Source organism: Perognathus longimembris, chromosome 14, assembly GCF_023159225.1.
Source record: "Perognathus longimembris pacificus isolate PPM17 chromosome 14, ASM2315922v1, whole genome shotgun sequence".
Lineage (NCBI taxonomy): Eukaryota > Metazoa > Chordata > Mammalia > Rodentia > Heteromyidae > Perognathus > Perognathus longimembris.
In genome coordinates this window covers 61021537-61040974 of record NC_063174.1, presented here as the reverse complement: position 1 = coordinate 61040974, position 19438 = coordinate 61021537, and the positions used below count along the sequence as shown (strand labels likewise).

The 19438-nt window shown below is 51.8% G+C and overlaps 1 protein-coding gene and 1 long non-coding RNA gene across 2 annotated transcripts in view; both read left to right on the top strand.

The window, feature by feature from the left end:
- Positions 1 to 19438, top strand: part of Cdc42bpb (CDC42 binding protein kinase beta) — a 76335-nt gene that overhangs the window by 8713 nt on the left and 48184 nt on the right.
- On the top strand, positions 7221 to 17479 carry LOC125363306. The gene is made up of 3 exons (XR_007213210.1): positions 7221 to 7231; positions 10283 to 10287; positions 17343 to 17479. It is a non-coding gene; the product is annotated as an uncharacterized LOC125363306 (long non-coding RNA).

The window sequence follows — 19438 nt, the reverse complement described above, 5'->3', positions numbered from 1 at the left end:
TCTCACAGACTTTCCTGCCCGAGCTGGCTTTGAACTGTGATGCTCAGATCTCGGCCTCCTGAGTAGCTGGGATTACAGGTGTGAGGCACTGGTGCCAGCCTTGTGTATATTTTTTAAGGATTCAGAATGTCCTAGGTGACATAGAGGTGAGTGAAACAGAGTTCTTGTTCTGGAGCACAGCTAGTGCTGGAGGCTCAGTGGCTTGGAGCCTGTGTGCTCTGGTTGAGGCTTCTGATGGCGTATAGATAAGGTAGCGTGCAGGGCAGTGTCCGTGACTAGAAGCTGGCTCTTGCCAGGCTGTGCTTACTTTTCCCTTTGACTAGATATGCTGGTATTTGTTCCGGTGACACCGATTCATCCAAGGAGATGGTAGCAGGCACCAGGAAGCACGGGCTTTGGAGGAGGCAGGAGAGGAAGGGCGGGAGGGGCCCTCGGGCACTGGCTTTGGGAAGGGCCTCTGCAAGGTCTGCCTTCTCGGTCTAGCAGAGGAAGGGGGCTGTGTGACTCAGCAGCTGTGTAGAACTGACTGGACCTGACCCAGGCTGAGTGTGCCTAGCTCCAAAGCGCTTGTGCAGGGGGAAAAAGCACAAATGACAGAATGAAGTCCCATGGCAGACAGCCATTCTTCATCAGGATGCTTGCACCACCCTTGTTAGTATGCAAGAAGTGAACTGAAAGAACTTTCTATTACATTTTGTTTGAAACATTTAAATCTGGTGGAACTTACTTATTTCTGACATATACTATTATCTTCAATTTTAATATTTCATATAGTATTTTCTTCTGGCAGGGGTGCGGCTTAAACTCAGGGCCTTGTGCTCGCTGGGCAGTGCGCTGCTTCTTGAGCCACACCTCCAGCCCTTTGTGCTTGCTTATTTATCCTGTCAGTCCTGGGGCTTGAACTCTGGTGCTGGGCACTGTCTCTGAACTTCTTTTGCTCAAGGCTAGCACTCTGCCACTTGAGCCACACAGCTCCACCCTGTGCTTTTTTATTTTATTTTATTTTTGTAGTTTAGTGGAGATAAGAGCCATATAGGAAATATAGGTTGCATGGTTTCCCTCATTTGTAGTAATTAGAATGTGCTTATAAGTGTGCCTATCTATACCTAGAGATGGATGGTAAGAGACAGAACATTACACTTAGACATGGTAAATTAAACTGGACTCTAGATATTCACACAGTAAGACCAAAGGAGGATAGTCTTAAGAGAGGATCACAAAGGCTCAATAGTTATGTGCATACAGTCATATAAAATGATGTTTATTGGGTTGGGAATGAGGCTTAGTGGTAGAGTGCTTGCCAAACATGCATGAAGCCCTGGGTTTGATTCCTCAGCACCACATAAACAGAAAAGGCTGGAAGGGGCACTGTGGCTCCCGTGGTAGAGTGCTAGCCTTGAGCAAAAGAAGCTCAGGGATAGTACCCAGGTCCTGAGTTCAAGCCCCAGGACTGGCAGCAAAAAAGAAAAACAAAAAAAGATGTTTATTGAAATGAACTTCAAGAAATGCAAATGAGTTTTTTTGTTATTTTACTCTTTGAGTCATTTCCCTCCTCCCCCTTTGTGCCTGTTTTTTTTTTTTTTTTTTTTGCCAGTCCTGGGCCTTGGACTCAGGGCCTGAGCACTGTCCCTGGCTTCTTTTTGCTCAAGGCTAGCACTCTACCACTTGAGCCACAGCGCCACTTCTGGCCATTTTCTGTATATGTGGTGCTGGGGAATCGAACCCAGGGCTTCATGTATACGAGGCAAGCACTCTTGCCACTAGGCCATATTCCCAGCCCTGTGTCTGTTTTTAACTTCTGTACTTTTTGTCTTGTATGTAAGTTTATCTGTAGGGAGGAGGGTAAGGAGGATACAGAAATGGTAGGACAGAGGGTGAACTAGTGTAGCAGTGATACTAGACACTGCTGAAAATGAATTATACAACTTGTAGAAGAGGGAAGTCAGGGGAAAAAAACTAGGAGAAAATGAGAGAAGAGATGACACTGTTCAAAAAGAAATGTGCTCATTACCTGACTTTACGTAATGGTAACCTCTCTTTACATCACTTGTACAAAAAAAAAAAAAAAAAAAAAAAAAAAAAAAAAAAAAAAAAAAAAAAAGGTCGCATGGACTTTGCTGCCTGGGCTGGCTTTGACCTCAGTCCTCAGATCTCAGCTTCCTGAACAGCTAGGATATCAGGCATTGGCCATTGGCACCCGGCTAAAGTCTCCCATTTTACCCCAAGGCTCCTTCTTGTGCTGAGATCCGCCTACCTACAGCCTCCCTGTAGCTAGGATCACTGGAGTTACCAACATGGCCTGCTTATTGGTTGAGATGGAGTTTCACTAACTTTTTGCTTGGGGTGACCTCAACGTCCCATCCTTCTTCTGAGCTGCTGGAATTACAGGTGTAAATCTTCCACATTTAGCCAAATACCATTTCATATTGATTCTTCACTATTGAGAGGGGTGTTGCATTTTTCATTGAATGGGCATGAAGCAGTCCTGAGAGTTATTTTTCCTGCTGTCTTACAAATGAGTGTTTTGTAACCCAAAATATTTGAAAATCATGTTGTTGGGCTGGGAATGTGGCCTAGTGGCAAGAGTGCTTGCCTTGTATACATGAAGCCCTGGGTTCGATTCCCCAGCACCACATATATAGAAAATGGCCAGAAGTGGCGCTGTGGCTCAGGTGGCAGAGTGCTAGCCTTGAGCAAAAAAGAAGCCAGAGACAGTGCTCAGGCCCTGAGTCCAAGGCCCAGGACTGGCAAAAAAATAAAAAGAAAAAGAAAGTCATGTTGTTGAAAAGTGTTGAAGTATAGTAACAGGATAGCTTTCTGATAATACACTTAAAATGAGTCTGGGAAACGTGGAAGAAACTCAGTTTCAGCTATGAAAAGATACATAGCAAGTTGGGAAGCTGTTGGGATTGCTGAGTTCTAGTTTTACTAGTCAGAGTCAGAGGTATATATGTACCTGAAGTCTGAAGTATTTCTCAAAACATCAGGCAGCTGGGTGTTGGTAGCTCCTGCCGGTAATCCTAGCTACACCGGAGACTGAGATCGGAGGATCACAGTTCAAAGCCTGCCTTAACAGGAAAGTCTTTGAGACTCTTACCTCCAGTGAACCATCAGAAGTGGTGCTGTGGCTCAAAGTGGTAGAGCACTAGTCACTAGTCTTGAGCAAAGAGCTCAGGGACAGTGTCCAGGCCCTGAGTTCAAAACCCATAAAGGACAAAAAACAAAAACAAAAAACATTAGGTAGCAGATGGTTTATGTAACCAAAGTGATCAGCCTGAATATATTTCCCTGTACAAATATTTAATTATTTTTTTGAAAGAGAAGCCTTATGTTAATGGAATTTGGATAGTCCTTGTGAAATAATGTTAGGGGGTAATTGAATAAAAACGATATCATCAATATGAGAGAAAATTTAATTGAATTATACAGCTCATTTATTTTGGTGGAAAAGGTTTCTCTGCCCTTTGCAACGGCTGATTTCTTTTTCCTTCTTTTGAGAGGGACAGCTTTGTGGAGGTGGAATTTGTATACAGTTTGCCTGTTAAAGTGCAAACAGGATGTTTGCTATGCTCAGAGCTTTGTAACCATCTGTGCCACTGAGTTCCAGAACATTTTTCCACCCTGAAAGGACCCACCCTCCCATCTCTCCCCTGGACTAAGCTCTGAGCACTCCCTCCTCTGCCCCCTGAGGAGTGAGCCCGTGTGGACATGGACTGCAAGCACCATCGCACCCGTGCGGCTTCTGTGGCTGTTGCTTCTCAGCTCTTCAACTCCCGTAGTAGTTGCATGAGTCAGCCCACGTTGTAGCATATATTAGGATTTGTTCCTTTTTCCCCCGCTTTCTTGCCAGTACGAGGCTTGAACTCAGGACATGGAGGTCTTTTTCAGCTTGCTAGTTCAAGGTTTGAACTCTATCACGAGCCAGCCCTCCAGTCTGACACTTTGCTGACTAATTTGAGCTGGAACTTTGCAGGCTTTTCTGCCAGGGCGGGCGTGAACCTCCGTCCTCCAAGTCTCAGCCTCCTGAGCAGCTAGGATCACACTTGTAGCCACCGGTGCCTGGCTGATCATGGTTTTTGTTTTCTAACTACAATTTTACATTCTAATACAGTTATTTTCTTACTTGTCTTAATCTTTATTCCTGAATGGAGAGTAGGCCTTTTTAAAAAGCTGAAACGTTTATATATTATCTTTGGAATATTCTGGTATCAGAGACATGATAGAGGGCTATCTGTCCCTCTCATTCCCCCCACGCCCCCTCTTCCCTCATTTCCTTTCTTTTGCATGCACGCTCCCCCCCTCTCGTTCTCTCTCATTGGTCATGGTGCTTGAACTTAGGGCCTGGGTACTCAAGGCTAGTGTTATTAATAAGAGTTAATAAGAATCTCATGGACTTTCCTGCCTGGCTGGCTTCAACCATGGTCCTCAGATCTCAGCCTCCTGAGTAGCTAGAATTATAGGCATTAACCACTCATGCCCAGCTTCTTTCTCTCTTTTTTTTTTTTTTTTTTGGTGCCAGTCCTGGGTCTTGAATTCATGGCCCAGGCACAGTCCTTGAGTTTTTGTGCTTAAGGCTAGTTAGTGTTCTACTACTTTGAGCCATAGCTCCACTTGTGGCTTTTTGCTGGTTAGTTGGAGATAAGTCTAATGGACTTTTCTGCCCAAGTTGGCTTTAAACTGCAATCCTTAGATCTAGCAACCAACTAGATGAACTTGGAGCCTTGTGCTTGCTAGGCAGGGGCTCTTCCACTTGCACTATGCTCCTGTTAGTTGTACTTGCTCCATGTTAGTTTTATAAGAAATAGTGAAGTTCCCACTCAAAGTCAGGAAGAGGAGGTGTGATTCAAAATGGTAGAGTGCTACCCTTGAGCAAAACAGGTATAACTACAAGAAAATCCCTCCCCTTCCTTCCTCTTCTTTCTTTTTTGTACCAATACCAGGGCTTGAACTCAGGGCCCTAGCACTCTTACATGGCTTTGTTACATATGGCTGGCACTTTACCACTTGGGATCACGCTTCCCATATGAGTAGTTGGAGATAAGCGTCTCCTGGACTTCCCTTGAGACGCGAGCTGGGGTTGGTTTTGAACTTTGATCCTCAGATCTTAGCCTCCTGAGTAGCTAGGATTACAGGCATGAGCCCATCGGTGCCTAGCTTTCCTTCTTCCTCCTTTTTTTCCCTCACTGCTACAGTAGTTGTAGGATTATAGATCTCTGCCACCAGTGCCCAGTACTTCATCATTTTTTTTTTTTTTTGCCAGTCCTGGGGCTTGAACTCAGGGCCTGGGCACTGTCCCTGAGCTTCTTTTGCTCAAAGGTAGCACTCTACCACTTCAGCCATAGCACTACTCCCCGCCTTTTCTGTTTATGTGGTACTGAGGAATCAAACCCAGGGCTTCATGCATTCATAAATATTTTTACAAATAAAATCTGGGCCAGATGCTGGTGGCTCATGCCAGTAATATTAACTATTCAAGAGGCTGTGACCTAGAGGATTTTGGTTTGAGGTTGGCCCAGACAGGAGGACAGAAAATTCTATCTCTAACCAGCACAATGCTCAGCTGGAGTCATGGTTCAACTGGTAGAGCACAAACTCATCAAGTCAAGCCAGAGCAAGGCCCTGAGTTAAAATCCGGGTACATCTAAAATATAAAATGAAGTATAAGCTGGGTGCTGGTAACTCACCCTGTAATCCTAGCCACTCAGGAGACAGAGATCTGAGGATTGTGGTTCGAAGCCAGCTCTAGCAGAAAAGTCCCTATGAGACTCAGATCTCCAATAAACCACTCAAAACCCGAAAGTGGTCCCATGGTTCAAGTGGTAGTATGTTAGCCTTGAGTGCTAAGATGCTCAGGGACATGTCTAGGCCCTGAGTTAAAGCCCCACAACTGACAACGACAAAAATGAAGTATAAACTATAGTTAAAACTGGTGTTAACTTTTGATGGTGGCCTCTCACTCCCTCAGTGTTCACAGAAGTACACTTGGGGGGGGGGGTGGAGGGGGACCAAGTGTCTAGTAGTAAGAGCACCTTGACAAACCCCTGGAAATTGAAGTCCAGAGTGTGGCTGGGCCAGTGTTGACCAGCTTTGGGCCATGTAGATAGTTTATGCTGAATACTGAAACCATTAGTCATGCCAGCTCTGCCAAGTTTGCACAGAAGTTTTACCGGCTCATAAAACTTTTATGACTCAGAAGGAATGCCAGCAGTAAACAAATGGATTCCTAGTAGCTCAGCCGGGGTGGAGCGGCCGCGGGGCCTCGGTCACTGGTGCGGAGCTCCAGTTGGGAGCGCTGATAGAGGGAACCAGCAGCGTCTGTGGCAAGCCGCCCTCCCCTCAGATATCCTGTGCATAACAACACTCCTTTTGGAGAGTGTCTTGGAATTTTCACATGTACATTTCAGCTTGAGAACAGTCATCCCCTCGATTCCCCACAGTCCCCGTGCGTGGGTCAGAGCTCTGAGCCGTTGTGCGCCACCTCTTGCCAGGTCTGGGTGGGCCACTGGCAGCCCTGTGTGTGGCGGGGCGTCTGGATGGGCGTGGCCTGTACACCTGTCTCTGTCCCCTTCCCCTCACTCCTGTGCGGCTTGTCTGCATTCGGGATGGTCTCTCCTCTTGTGGGGGGTGTTCTTCGTTTGCCGTGTGACTGAGTTGCTCCTGCTGGCGGCCTTTGGCCTTGTGCCCTCAAGGGCTGCCCCTCTCTCGTGGAACTGAGCGTGGGGCCAGTGGCGATGTCTCTCAGTTGCCTGAATAGATGCTACCCACCTGGGTTCACAACAGCTTCCACCGGCATCCTGTGGGGACACAGTGACCTTGGATGTGGCCTCAGAGTTGACTGGGAGTTGGCTGCGTCCAGTGGGGTGTGGAGGGGTAGAGCTAGGTGCCACTGGATCACTGTAATCTCAGCTACTTACGAGCTAAGATCTGAGGATCTTGGCTCAAGCCAGCCTGGGCTGGAAAGACTTGGAGACTTTTTTTTTTTTGGTGTGGGGGGGCAGTCCTAGGGCTTGGATTCAAGGCCTGGGCACTGTCCCTGAACTTCTTTTGCTCAAGGCTAGCTCTCTGCCACAGGAGCCCGTTCTGGCTTTTTCTGTGTATGTGGTACTGAGGAAAGGAACCCAGGGCTTCATACATGCTAGACGAGCACTCTACCACTGAGCCACCTTCCCAGCCCCACTGTGAGACTCTTTTGTCTCCAATTAACCACCCCAAAAAAGCCAGAAGTGGCACTGTGGCTCAAGTGGTACAGCACTAGCCTTGAGCAAAAAAGCTCAGGGACAGCACCTAGGCTCTGAGTTCAAGCCCCATGACTGATGAAAAAGAGTACAATAAATAGGTCTCCTTAGCTGGGCATTGTTGGCACGTGCTTGTAATCCTACCTACTCAGGAGGCTGAGATCTGAGGATTGTGGTTCAGAGCCAGCCTGGGCAGAAAAGTCTGTGAGATTATCTCCAGTTAATCACACAATAAAAGCTGGACGTGGCACTGTGGCATAAGTGGTAGAGTGCTAGGTTTGAGAAAGAAAAAAGTGCAGGGAGGTGCCCAGGCATGAACACGCGTGCGCGCACACACGCGCACGTGTGCGTGAGAGGGTCTGCAGGCCCCCTGGCTGTGGAATGGTGTGAGGGTGGTTGGAGGTCCTAGCGCAGAGGGACTTGAGGAAAGATGGCCCGCCTGGCCAGGGAGGGATTGTTAGGAGCTGTCAGGCTGTATGAGCTCAGCGTCTCAGGCTCACGCCTGTCATCCTAGCTACTCAAGATGATGAGATATAAGGATCACCGTTCAAAGCCAGCCCAGACATGAAAACCAGTGAGACTCTTACCCAGTTAACTACCAGAAAACCGGAAGTGGTGCTGTGGCTCAAAGTGGTAGAGGGCTAGTTTTGAGCAAAAAAGCTCAGAGACAGTGCTCAGGCCTGAGATCAAGCCCTAGGAATGACCCCCCCCCCCGAAAAAAAAAAGCCCAGTGTGGGACGCGCTTCCTTCCTGTTTATAACGTATTTGTTTGGGAATGGCGAGCTAAGGTCGAAGGCAGGAAAAACTTGCCCATTTTCTGTATATAATGCCGAGATTGTTTTCCATTGTTTTAGCCCCTTTACGTTGACATTTTTGCATTACTGAAAAAAATACCAAGCATTGAGGGGTTTTGTTGTTTTACAAAAAGATACCACAAGCCCCGGCACTGATGGCTCACGCCTGTCATCCTAGCTGCTCAGAAAGCTGAGATTGGAGGAGTGTGGTTCAAAGCCAGCCTGGGCAGAAAAGTCTGTGAGCCTCTTATCTCCAATAAACTACTCCAATAAAGCCAGAAGTGGCACTCTGGCTCAAGTGGTAGAGCCTTGGCCTTGAGCACAGAGAGGCTCAGGGTCAGCACCGCCACCGGAGTTCAAGCCCCAGGTTGCGGGGGGAGGGGTGGGTATCAGAGCACACAGGTTCACACGGCTTCTGTGGCACTTCATTTAAAGTGGTAGCATAATTGTCTAGCAAGTGTGAAGCTATTTTTATTTCCAGTACTTCTGCGCTTCCACTTTATGAGCCTCTTTTGGAAAGGTCTGTGCTTTTCTGTACGTTCTCAAGTGTTTGGGAAGGCTGTTTTCCCACCTTGGGCTCCGTGCCCGGCCATGGGGAGGGAGGTGGGCTGGGTGCTGTGCGGGCCCCTGGAGACCTGGCCCGCCGTGGCCGGCCGGCCGCCGAGGGAGACAGGGCCTCTAGGTGGAGCTGCCCGCCTGAGCTTGGCTTTGAGGAGGAGAGCCGGCAGCCGGCTTGGTCACCTTCCCTGGTTCAGAAGCAGCTGAAGCCCCAGCCCGCTGGGTGGTGAATTGCCGAGTGGGCTGCTGTTGTGACGTTGTTGTCCTGTCCAGCTCCTCAGCTGAAGTTCAGCCGTGTCTTTATAGCCTCAGGCATCTGACAGGAGTAGGCTCTAGAAGGGTCTTAGGATTTGGGTGCAAAGTTGTCGGATTTTCCCCCTCCTCTAGAGATACATATTCCTTGTATAAAAATGAAGAGTGAATTACTAAGCACAGTAAATCTTGAGGGAGTTTGGGATAAAAATGATTGCTTTTCTGTATCATAACCTATCGACTACCAAATGAGAAAGATGCACAGTCTTGGTTAATTCAGTATTGGGCTCGAGGCAGTTATTAAGAACATGGGTGAATATGGACTTTCTGGCTCAGCAGCTTAAACAGGCTTTCTGTTGTTCTAAGGTGGAGGCTAGGATTTTTAAAAAGGAATCTGTGACATAGACTTGCCTTTCTCACTCCAAGTTTAAGAATAAAATCCTCTTAAATGAGAACTGCACATGCCCTGTTCAGAGGCTGGTGTCTGCCCAGTGTTGTGTAGACCCCAGCACAGACTCACAGGGAGGAGGAAGAGGAGCTGGAAAACCCTTCCTGGGAGCGGAGGACTGCCCCTCCCCACCCAGGTCCTCAGGGCCCAGCCGGGGTCTGGCCTGGCCCCTTGGGAGAGACGGGAGGACAGAAGGTTGGGTGACTGGCAGAGAGCCCTGCAGGGGAGAGGTGGCAGGGGGCAGGCACGATCCATGCACTCGCCTGGTGCCCGCTGTATGGCAGGTGCCATGGACAGGTGCCATGTGGCTTGGGCAGGGGTCCTATCCTTTTGGCTCCCAGCATGTTCTGTAGGAAAAGCTGCAGCTCGAGAGCGCAGTGTTGACGGCTACACTCTGTGCTTGCCCGGCCCTCCTGGGACCCTCCCACTGGGTTTGTTTTTACATTTAATTTTTTGTTATTACAAAGGGGTTACAGCTGGGGCTGGGAATATGGCCTAGTGGTAGAGTGCTCGCCTCATCTACATGAAGCTCTGGGTTCGATTCCTCAGCACCACATATATAGATAAAGCCGGAACTGGCGCTGTGGCTCAAGTGGCAGAGTGCTAACCTTGGGCAAAAAGAAGCCAGGGACAGTGCTCAGGCCCTGAGTTCAAGGCCCAGGACTGGCCAGAAACAAAACAGAACAAAGAAAGGGCTTACAGCTGTATAAGTCAGGTAACGAGCACATTGTGTTTGGACATTGTCACCCCTTCCCTCACTCTCTCCCAATCCCCCCCCCGCCCCCGTCGTGTGGTTCGTTTTTCCACAGGTGTGGGTGAGTGCCGCGGAAGGGGTTCGCGGCACTGAGGAGCAGCCACGCCTGCCCCAGCGCCTGTCGCCCCCCTCTGCTTCACGAGGGCGGGGCGAGCGGGTCCTTGGCAGGCCGCCGCGGGTGACCACGCGCAGGCCCCGTGTGCCTCTTGTTTTTGTTTGTGTACAGTTTAGTGGGTTTCAGTACATGTACACATTCTGGCCACCATCACCACCCTCTAGCGCTCAAAGGTTGTGATTACGCAAAAAGAAGCCTCGTGGGGGCCTGCAGCCCCTGCGGCCCCTCTGTCTGCCGACTTGCCTTCCCGGGCGTGGGCGCTTGTCCAGCCGGTCTCCACCCGCAGCCCCTGCGCATGGATCGACACTGGGCTCCGCCGGCTCCTGGCCTCTGTGAGGGAGCACTCCTGGACGAGTTTGTATGGAAATAGGTTTGCATTTCTCCCACAGACCTCAAGTGTGGAGCATTGGGTCATGCAACAACTGTTTATTTTTTGTGTAAAATAGTTTTGCACGTTTTTTCTAGTTTTACTTTTTTCCCTTCTGTTGAGTATTTTGATGAGCTGCCATACTGGCTTTCATTCTGGTTTTGTATTTCCCTATGGAGAATGACGTGCAGTTTTCTCATAGACATATCGGTCATAATCTGTTTCTTTGGGAAAAAACAAAATACATGTGAAAGGGACTCCAGAGACGAGAGTTCAGCCCCCCGTGGGCAGGAGTGGGGGTGGGTGCCGTGGTGACAGGGGACTAAAAGCACTGGGTCTGAGATGGGAGTTTCAAATGTAGCCCAGACTGGCCTTGGCTGAGTGCAAGGTCCTCCTTGTGGGATTGTAGGCGTGCACTTTGTGCTCGCCTCGTATACTTCATGAAGCCCTGGGTTCGATTCCTCAGCACCACATATATAGAAAATGGCCAGAAGCAGCACTGTGGCTCAAGTGGCAGAGTGCTAGCCTTGAGCAAAAAGAAGCCAGGGGCAGTGCTCAGGCCCTGAGTCCAAGCCCCAGGACTGGCAAAAAAAAAAAAAAAAAAAAAAAAAAAAGCAAAACAAAACAATTAACTTCTGTGGTTTTTTTTTTTAAGTTTCTTTATTGTCAAAGTGAAGTACAGAGGGGTTACAGTTTCATATGTAAGGCAGTGAGTACATTTCTTATCCAACTTGTTACCCCTCCTTCATTTTACCCCCCGCCTCCCCATTTCCCTCTCCCCCCACGAGTTGTACAGTTGGTTTATACCATATAATCCTGTGGGTTTTTAAAAAATGTTAATGTTATAGGAAATATAAACCCCATGCATGTGGAGAATAAAGACAAATAAGGGGGATAAAAATACCAGGTGTTCTTATGAGATTGTGTCTTATGCTTCCTCAGTCTGTTTTTGAAAAGAGAGTATGTTGCCTATTCCGCAGGTTCTTGAGATTGTTGTGTGACATCCCTGACACTTAGGCACATGTTCAGAAAGTGCTAGCTGCTGCTAGGTATGTGAATACTTACTAAATACTTGAGTTGCAAAGAGTAAAGCAAGAATTTAAAGAGACCAAGATCTTACCTTTCATGCCCACCAAATTCGAAAGACTTTTAATTAATCCTAACAGAATGGTTGCTAAGAACTTACTCAGATTACTGAGGTTAAGCTATCTGTCTTTGATATGTATTAATTTGCTGATGTTTTGCAGACTTTCACCCTCTTCTTTTCTGGATGCCATTTTATCAAGTGTACTTTGTCCTGGTTCCTCTGACTGCTGTCCTTTGGAAATGTGTTAGCAAGTTGCAGTCGCTAGGAGGGAGAGCCAGGAAGAGGAAGCTAGCCGAGCTCTGTCACAGATGAGTGGCCAAAGCACAGGGCTCCTCTTTGTCCTACTCCATCCAGCAGAGTTCATCATCCAGAGCTTGCTGGGAGGAAGAGGGGCAGACAGTTCCTTCCTCTCTGTCACATCCTGCTTCCTGCCCCAGCCTGTGTGTGGGGTGTGTGTGTGTGTGTGTGTGTGTGTGTGTGTGAGAGAGAGAGAGAGAGAGAGAGAGAGATCCCTGTGTATGTAGGACAGCCCAGCCTTGTAGGCTGGGAGGCAGGGAGGACTCCATTTTTGGACAGCACGTGGTCTAAGCTGACTTCCCGTCTTGCTGTCATGGAGATGGGCGTTGTCCTCAGTGCTGGCCTGCAAGCTAGGTTCTGCCCGGCTGTTGAAGAACCAATCTGTAAGGATGCTTTTTTTTTTTTTTTTAATTAAGTATTTGCAAAGAATAGGACAGAGAAAATTGGTCAGTCACCACATTCCAGATACCCAGTTCACAAACAAGATTGGGAATTAGAAAGTCACCTCCAGAGTGTGACTGCCATTGTGATCGTCTCTGTTAGTTGTACTGTAGCATATAGTCATAGTCTTATAGTCTTTTTTCTTTTTGGCCAGTCCTGGGCTTGGACTCAGGGCCTGAGCACCGTCCCTGGCTTCTTCCCGTTCAAAGCTAGCACTCTGCCACCTGAGCCACAGCGCCCCTTCTGGCCGTTTTCCATATATGTGGTGCTGGGGAATCGAACCCAGAGCTTCATGTGCAGGAGGCAAGCGCTCTTGCCACTAGGCCATATTCCCAGCCCTAGACATATGGTCTTCACAGTTAGCTTAAGACAACTGTGTATGCTTACAATCCAGAGGAGTTGTACTGGAGGAAAGCATAAAGGGCGGCCTACATTCTGGAAAGAAAGTTCACCAAATATTTATAAAGTGTTCATCTTAAACGGAGGCAGAGTCAGTCCATCCAAAACCTGCACTTCCCTCTCATCATCCAACCCACCAGTCCAAGCCTGGCGTCGGGGGACCACGAGGTCGTGAGGGTCACAGAGGCTGGCGTGGGGGGCCAGGGGGTCGTGAGGGTCACAGAGGCTGGCGTGGGGGGGCCAGGGCGTCGTGAGGGTCACAGAGGCTGGTGTGGGGGGCCAGGGGGTCGTGAAGGTCACAGAGGCTGGCGTGGGGGGGCCAGGGGGTCGTGAGGGTCACAGAGGCTGGCGTGGGGGGCCAGGGGGTCGTGAGGGTCACAGAGGCTGGTGTGGGGGGGCCAGGGTGTCGTGAGGGTCACAGAGGCTGGTGTGGGGGGCCAGGGGGTCGTGAGGGTCACAGAGGCTGGTGTGGGGGGGCCACGGGGTTGTGAGTGTCACAGAGTCTGGTGTGGGGGGACCACGGGGTCGTGAGTGTCACAGAGTCTGGTGTGGGGGGACCACGGGGTCGTGAGGGTCACAGAGGCTGGCGTGGGGGGCCAGGGGGTCGTGAGGGTCACAGAGGCTGGCGTGGGGGGGCCAGGGCGTCGTGAGGGTCACAGAGGCTGGTGTGGGGGGCCAGGGGGTCGTGAAGGTCACAGAGGCTGGCGTGGGGGGGCCAGGGGGTCGTGAGGGTCACAGAGGCTGGCGTGGGGGGCCAGGGGGTCGTGAGGGTCACAGAGGCTGGCGTGGGGGGGCCAGGGTGTCGTGAGGGTCACAGAGGCTGGTGTGGGGGGCCAGGGGGTCGTGAGGGTCACAGAGGCTGGTGTGGGGGGGCCACGGGGTTGTGAGTGTCACAGAGTCTGGTGTGGGGGGACCACGGGGTCGTGAGGGTCACAGAGGCTGGCGTGGGGGTTGCCATGGGGTTGTGAGGGTTACAGGCTTGCGTGGGGAGGCCACGGGGTCGTGAGGGTCACAGAGGCTGGCGTGGGGAGGCCACGGGGTTGTGAGTGTCACAGAGGCTGGCGTGGGGGGGGCCAGGGGGTCGTGAGGGTCACAGAGGCTGGCGTGGGGGGGCCAGGGGGTCGTGAGGGTCACAGAGGTTGGTATGGGGGGACCACGGGGTCGTGAGGGTCACAGAGGCTGGCGTGGGGGGGCCACGGGGTTGTGAGTGTCACAGAGTCTGGTGTGGGGGGACCACGGGGTCGTGAGGGTCACAGAGGCTGGCGTGGGGGGCCAGGGGGTCGTGAGGGTCACAGAGGCTGGCGTGGGGGGGCCAGGGCGTCGTGAGGGTCACAGAGGCTGGTGTGGGGGGCCAGGGGGTCGTGAAGGTCACAGAGGCTGGCGTGGGGGGGCCAGGGGGTCGTGAGGGTCACAGAGGCTGGCGTGGGGGGCCAGGGGGTCGTGAGGGTCACAGAGGCTGGCGTGGGGGGGCCAGGGTGTCGTGAGGGTCACAGAGGCTGGTGTGGGGGGCCAGGGGGTCGTGAGGGTCACAGAGGCTGGCGTGGGGGGGCCACGGGGTTGTGAGTGTCACAGAGTCTGGTGTGGGGGGACCACGGGGTCGTGAGGGTCACAGAGGCTGGCGTGGGGGGCCAGGGGGTCGTGAGGGTCACAGAGGCTGGCGTGGGGGGGCCAGGGTGTCGTGAGGGTCACAGAGGCTGGTGTGGGGGGCCAGGGGGTCGTGAGGGTCACAGAGGCTGGCGTGGGGGGGGGCACGGGGTTGTGAGGGTCACAGAGGTTGGTATGTGGAGGCCACGGGGTTGTGAGGGTCACAGAGGTTGGCGTGGGGGGGCTACGGGGGGGTCATGAGGGTCACAGAGGTTGGCGTGGGGGGGCTACGGGGGGGTCATGAGGGTCACAGAGGTTGGCGTGGGGGGGCTACGGGGGGGTCATGAGGGTCACAGAGGCTGGTATGGGGAGGCCCCGGGGTTGTAAGGGTCACAGAGGCTGGCGTGGGGGGGCCACGGGGTCGTGAGGGTCACAGGCTGGCGTGGGGGGGCCCCGGGGTCGTGAGGGTCACAGAGGCTGGCGTGGGGGGGCCAGGGGGTCGTGAGGGTCACAGGCTGGCGTGGGGGGGCCACGGGGTCGTGAGGGTCACAGAGGCTGGCGCGGGGGGGGGGGCCCACATTGGTAGGAAAAAAGAGAGAGAAAAGCTGGTGTCTGCTACCTCCTAGCAAGCTCTATGCTCAGTGGCCAACAGTAGCTGCTTCCTGCCTTCCCTTCCTTTTCTCCCCTCCCTCCCCGCCAGAGCTAGGTCATTCCCAGGTTATTGATTTGTGAAATCCACTATAGAAATGGAATCCTGAAAGAAAAAAAACTCCCTTTAGTCTCGTAAGCCCCCAGACCCCCTCATAGCAGTAAGGGATTATTGTTGTGTTGCGTGGTTTGGGGATGAACTGGGATGTGTTGTTTTTGTTTTGTTTCACTGCTCCTTTATTCTTACTAATGTACTGTGCCCATTTGCCGGGGTGCTGGTATTAAAAAGCCCGGCACTCTAGACACGGTGGCCTCGGTTTCCAGCGGGTGCTAGATAGACGTCTCCCCCGGGGCAGCCTGGGCCTGGCCCTCCCGAGGCTGCTGTCCTCAGGCCCCCTGCTCCCCCTTGGGGCTGGCGGCGCTGGGTGCTCCTGGCCCACCCCCACAGCCTTGTTTCCAGCCAGCAACCAGTGACCTTCTGTAAGAAATCTCCCAGAGTGTTTTTGAAACATTCCAGCACTTTCTAGCTTAGAGAAAGGTTGCAGATAGCAGCCGCGAGTGCTGTCCTCCCCGCTCTGCAAGGCGAGTTCTCACGCCGTCCCTGGCACGGCCGGGAGGGAGCCCTCCCTGTGCCACCGCACCATCTCGTCCTGGCAGGGGGGTGGAGGCACAGCCACCTACTGGGGGCCTCTACGAAACACCCCAGTTTTTGCAGATGAGAACCTCTGTTGATCGGCATGCAGTTTCCTGACGGGTGATCACGTGACCTGGGGGAGGGGGGGATGTGGGCGAGCCACTGTTCTCAGGGTGCTCCAGGCACATCAGTCTGTGGACTTGTGTGATCAGGCCTGCCGTGTGCGCTGGGTCCCCTTGGCACCCTCTCCCAGGTCCCCAGCAGCAGTTCTTTTTGGTCTGTCACCTCCAGCTGGCGAATTCTGACCCCCTTCTGTTTGGCGCGGGAGAGCCAGGGCCTGCCGGGAGCAGCTCCTCGCTGCCTTTCCTCTGCCTCCTCCTGCTGCACCTTGTCGGTTCGGTGGTGTCGGCAGCTGCTTCTGCCTCAGTGTTCTCCAGAGCAGCCTCTGCCGTCTCCTCAGACGCCACGCTGGCCGCCCCTCGCCCCCTTCATGGCCGGGTCCCAGCCTTTGCCCGGGAGCTCTCATTTCAGCTGGCCGCCTGCCCCGCCCTTTTGTCCTGCCCTCTCTCTGGTCCTCAGGCAGGGCATTTGCTCTACCAATGGGGGGGGGGGGTCCCGTCTGGCTCTTGGCTGTCTCCAGGCACATGCGGGGGGTGGGGTGGGGGAAGCCTTATTTCTGCTGGGCTATTTGGATATTTATAGCAGTGTGCAGGCCATACAACATTATCAGGACAGGCAGACGGCAGCAGGAAGCCCACAAGAGGACAGAGAAGCTTGTGTGTCTGTCCCTTGTGCACCAAATGCTACTGTGGCCTTACACGGCCCTTGCTGCCTCTTTTTGTGTTGATGCTGATTGGCCCTCCCATTAGAAACGCCACCTTTCCGTCTTTCCACGTACTGTCCCCAGCCATCTTCCCTAGTGGGGCCGGGTGTCTTGTGTGGTGAGCCAGGTGCTACCTCCTCCTCTTCCTCCCATTCTGTTATGGTGGCCTCACAACTGTTAAAAATTGCTATTAAAAAAAAAATCCCTTAGACTTTTCCTTCTGGGTCTGTCTTTTGAGTGCCCCCACCTTCATTGGTGTTGATTTCCTATTGCTTGAGTCTTTCACTTTCTTTATCTTCCCAAGCTCTCCTTCTGGGTTCTGTTTCCAAAGTTCTGTTTGTCAACATTGGTCCTGGTGAATGCACTGCTCACCCTGCCAGGGACGGATACGATGCGTAAGCAGCAGAAAGAGCAGGGCCGGGCCGGGAGTGAGGAAGGCCAGAGATCCCAAGTGCTGATGAGCCCCGGGACGGCCGTGTGGAAGGCTGTGTCCATACGTGGACCAAGAGGCCCCCCACAGGGGAACCAGTGGCATCTCTAAGATGGCGTGGTGCTGGAGGCGGGCTTACATCGCTTAAGTGGAAGCCAGAGCTTCCTGTGGGGCCCGCGGTGGTATGGCCTCTCCTCCCCAGGTGGGGAACCAGAGCAGATGAACTCAGAATTAAAGTGGTACCTATAGAAAATAAGCTACGGGGGCTGGGAATATGGCCTAGTGGCAAGAGTGCTCGCCTCCTACACATGAAACTCTCGGTTCGATTCCCTAGCACCACATATATGGAAAACGGCCAGAAGGGGTGCTGTGGCTCAGGTGGCAGAGTGCTAGCCTTGAGCGGGAAGAAGCCAGGGACAGTGCTCAGGCCCTGAGTCCAAGGCCCAGGACTGGCCAAAAAAAAAAAAAAGAAGAAGAAAATAAGCTACGGTGGAACAAAGGGTTAAATAGTTTTAAAGCCACTAAACAGAAAATACGACTGCATATTAGATCTACCAAGAGTTGATAATCTTTCGAAGCCTAATAAAATGACTGAGGGTAAGAGGACCCGTTCTGTTTTGTTAAGATAATTTTATTTAAAAGTGATTTTCACAGGGTGTGGTATATGCCTATAATCCCCATTACCTGAGAGGCAGAGGCAAGGAGGATCTTGAGTTAGAGGCCAGTCCAGGCAGTCATTAATAAGATAATATCTCAAAAACAAAATAAAAAGCAGGCTGAAACTGTAGGTTAAGTGGTAGAATGTAGGCCTTGGGTTCAATTTTCAACACCAGAAAGAAAAAGGTAATTTCTATAAAAGGAAAAAATAGCATGGTTGAGGTAAAGCTTGTCATTTTCCACGTTTACCGTGGAGGATGGGCGTGTATGACCGTCATCTTCCACACAGCCGTCACGCGGTCTGGGGGGGGGGGGACGGGACGGGACATGCACACGAGGGGTGCCCCCAGCCCGGGCTGCAGGGACTCACTTTGGAGCCAGCGTCCATAGGGTACGTCAGGGACCTTTGGGACGCGGGTCCTCAGATTTCACCCTGAACTATCAGTGGGCATGAACAAAGGTCCGTTACTAATTCACCCTAAAATGGTCTTCAGCACTGACTGTCTACCCAGGGAAGTTTTGGTCTGTCAGTTCGGTGGCCGCCTGTCGAGTGATACAGAAATGGAAATGTGGGTTTCCGAAGCAGAGCAAACGCAGTGCGGAGAATGAGTAAGCAGTGCGTGTGTCCGATGGAGGGCACTCGTGGTGTGATTGTAGGTGAGATTCTCCTCGTTTCCTGGACTGCTTGTGTGTGGCGTGTGTTTTGCACAGTAGCTAAGGAGTCTGAATCCTTGGCATTTTGTGCAGTCTAGAATGCCTTGGGGAGCTGTCTGCCTTGACCTCTCGGGTGCCTGTGTCCTAGCGGATGGCTGTCTTTTCCCCTTCGTCTCCCCCCTTCTGCGCCTCCATTCCCACGCGCGCCTTCCTATGACTTCTCCCAATCAGAGCCCCAGCCTTTCTGGAGTTAGGACCTCACCTATTTTGGTCAGTTTCATTTGTGTCCATCATTACAGAGACCTCGTTTCCTCACATGACGTTTTGGGGGGCACCTTGGACCCTAGTACATCATCCACAGAAACCTGACACGGTTTCCTCATCTGTAAAATGGGCACAAAAAGGAATTTGAGTCTGTGCAAGGAGTGCATGGCCAGGGCTGTAAGGTTACCAGCCACAGACCCTCCTGGCTGTGTCCAGGGACGCCCGCGGCCCTCCTGCACCAACCTGTCACCAACCTGTAGTCTGTCTCCTGCTCCCCAGCAGACACGGAGCCCAGATGTCCTGGCCTAGTGCTCTGTTGTTACTGGGCAGAGCTGTCCCTGAGGGCAGAGGGCAGCCTGACTGTGCCTTCCCGGTGTGTGTCAGTGGGACTCGAACCAGGCGATGGAAAGACTTTCACTATGTCTTTGTAGTGATTATATATATTCTTTTGTCTTATTGTTTTTGTTGCCAGTCCTGGGCCTTGGACTCAGGGCCTGAGCACTGTCCCTGGCTTCTTTTTGCTCAAGGCTAGCACTCTGCCACTTGAGCCACAGCGCCACTTCTGGCTTTTTCTGTATATGTGGTGCTGAGGAATCGAGCCCAGGGCTTCATGTATACCAGGCGAGCACTCTACCACTAGGCCATATCCCCAGCCCGATTATACTTTTTAAAATATAATTTCATTACTATTAAGGTGTTGTGTAGAGACGTTACTATTTCATAAGTCAGGCAATGCATGCATTTCTTTTTGGACAGATGTTACCCCTTCCTTCACCTCTGCCAGTTTCCCCCTCCTGTCCCTGTCCACAAGTCCCACAGTGTATTTTCCACAGTGTACACTGAGTAGCACAACTGCGTTTGTTCACCCTTCCTCCCTACATTTCTGTACCTCCCACCCCTCTAAAAGAAAAAAAAAAACCAAGGACCACCACCAACCACAAGAAAACATGTTTCCATTTCCTGGGATTTGTTTTCATCTAGCCTTTTAAATGTTCAG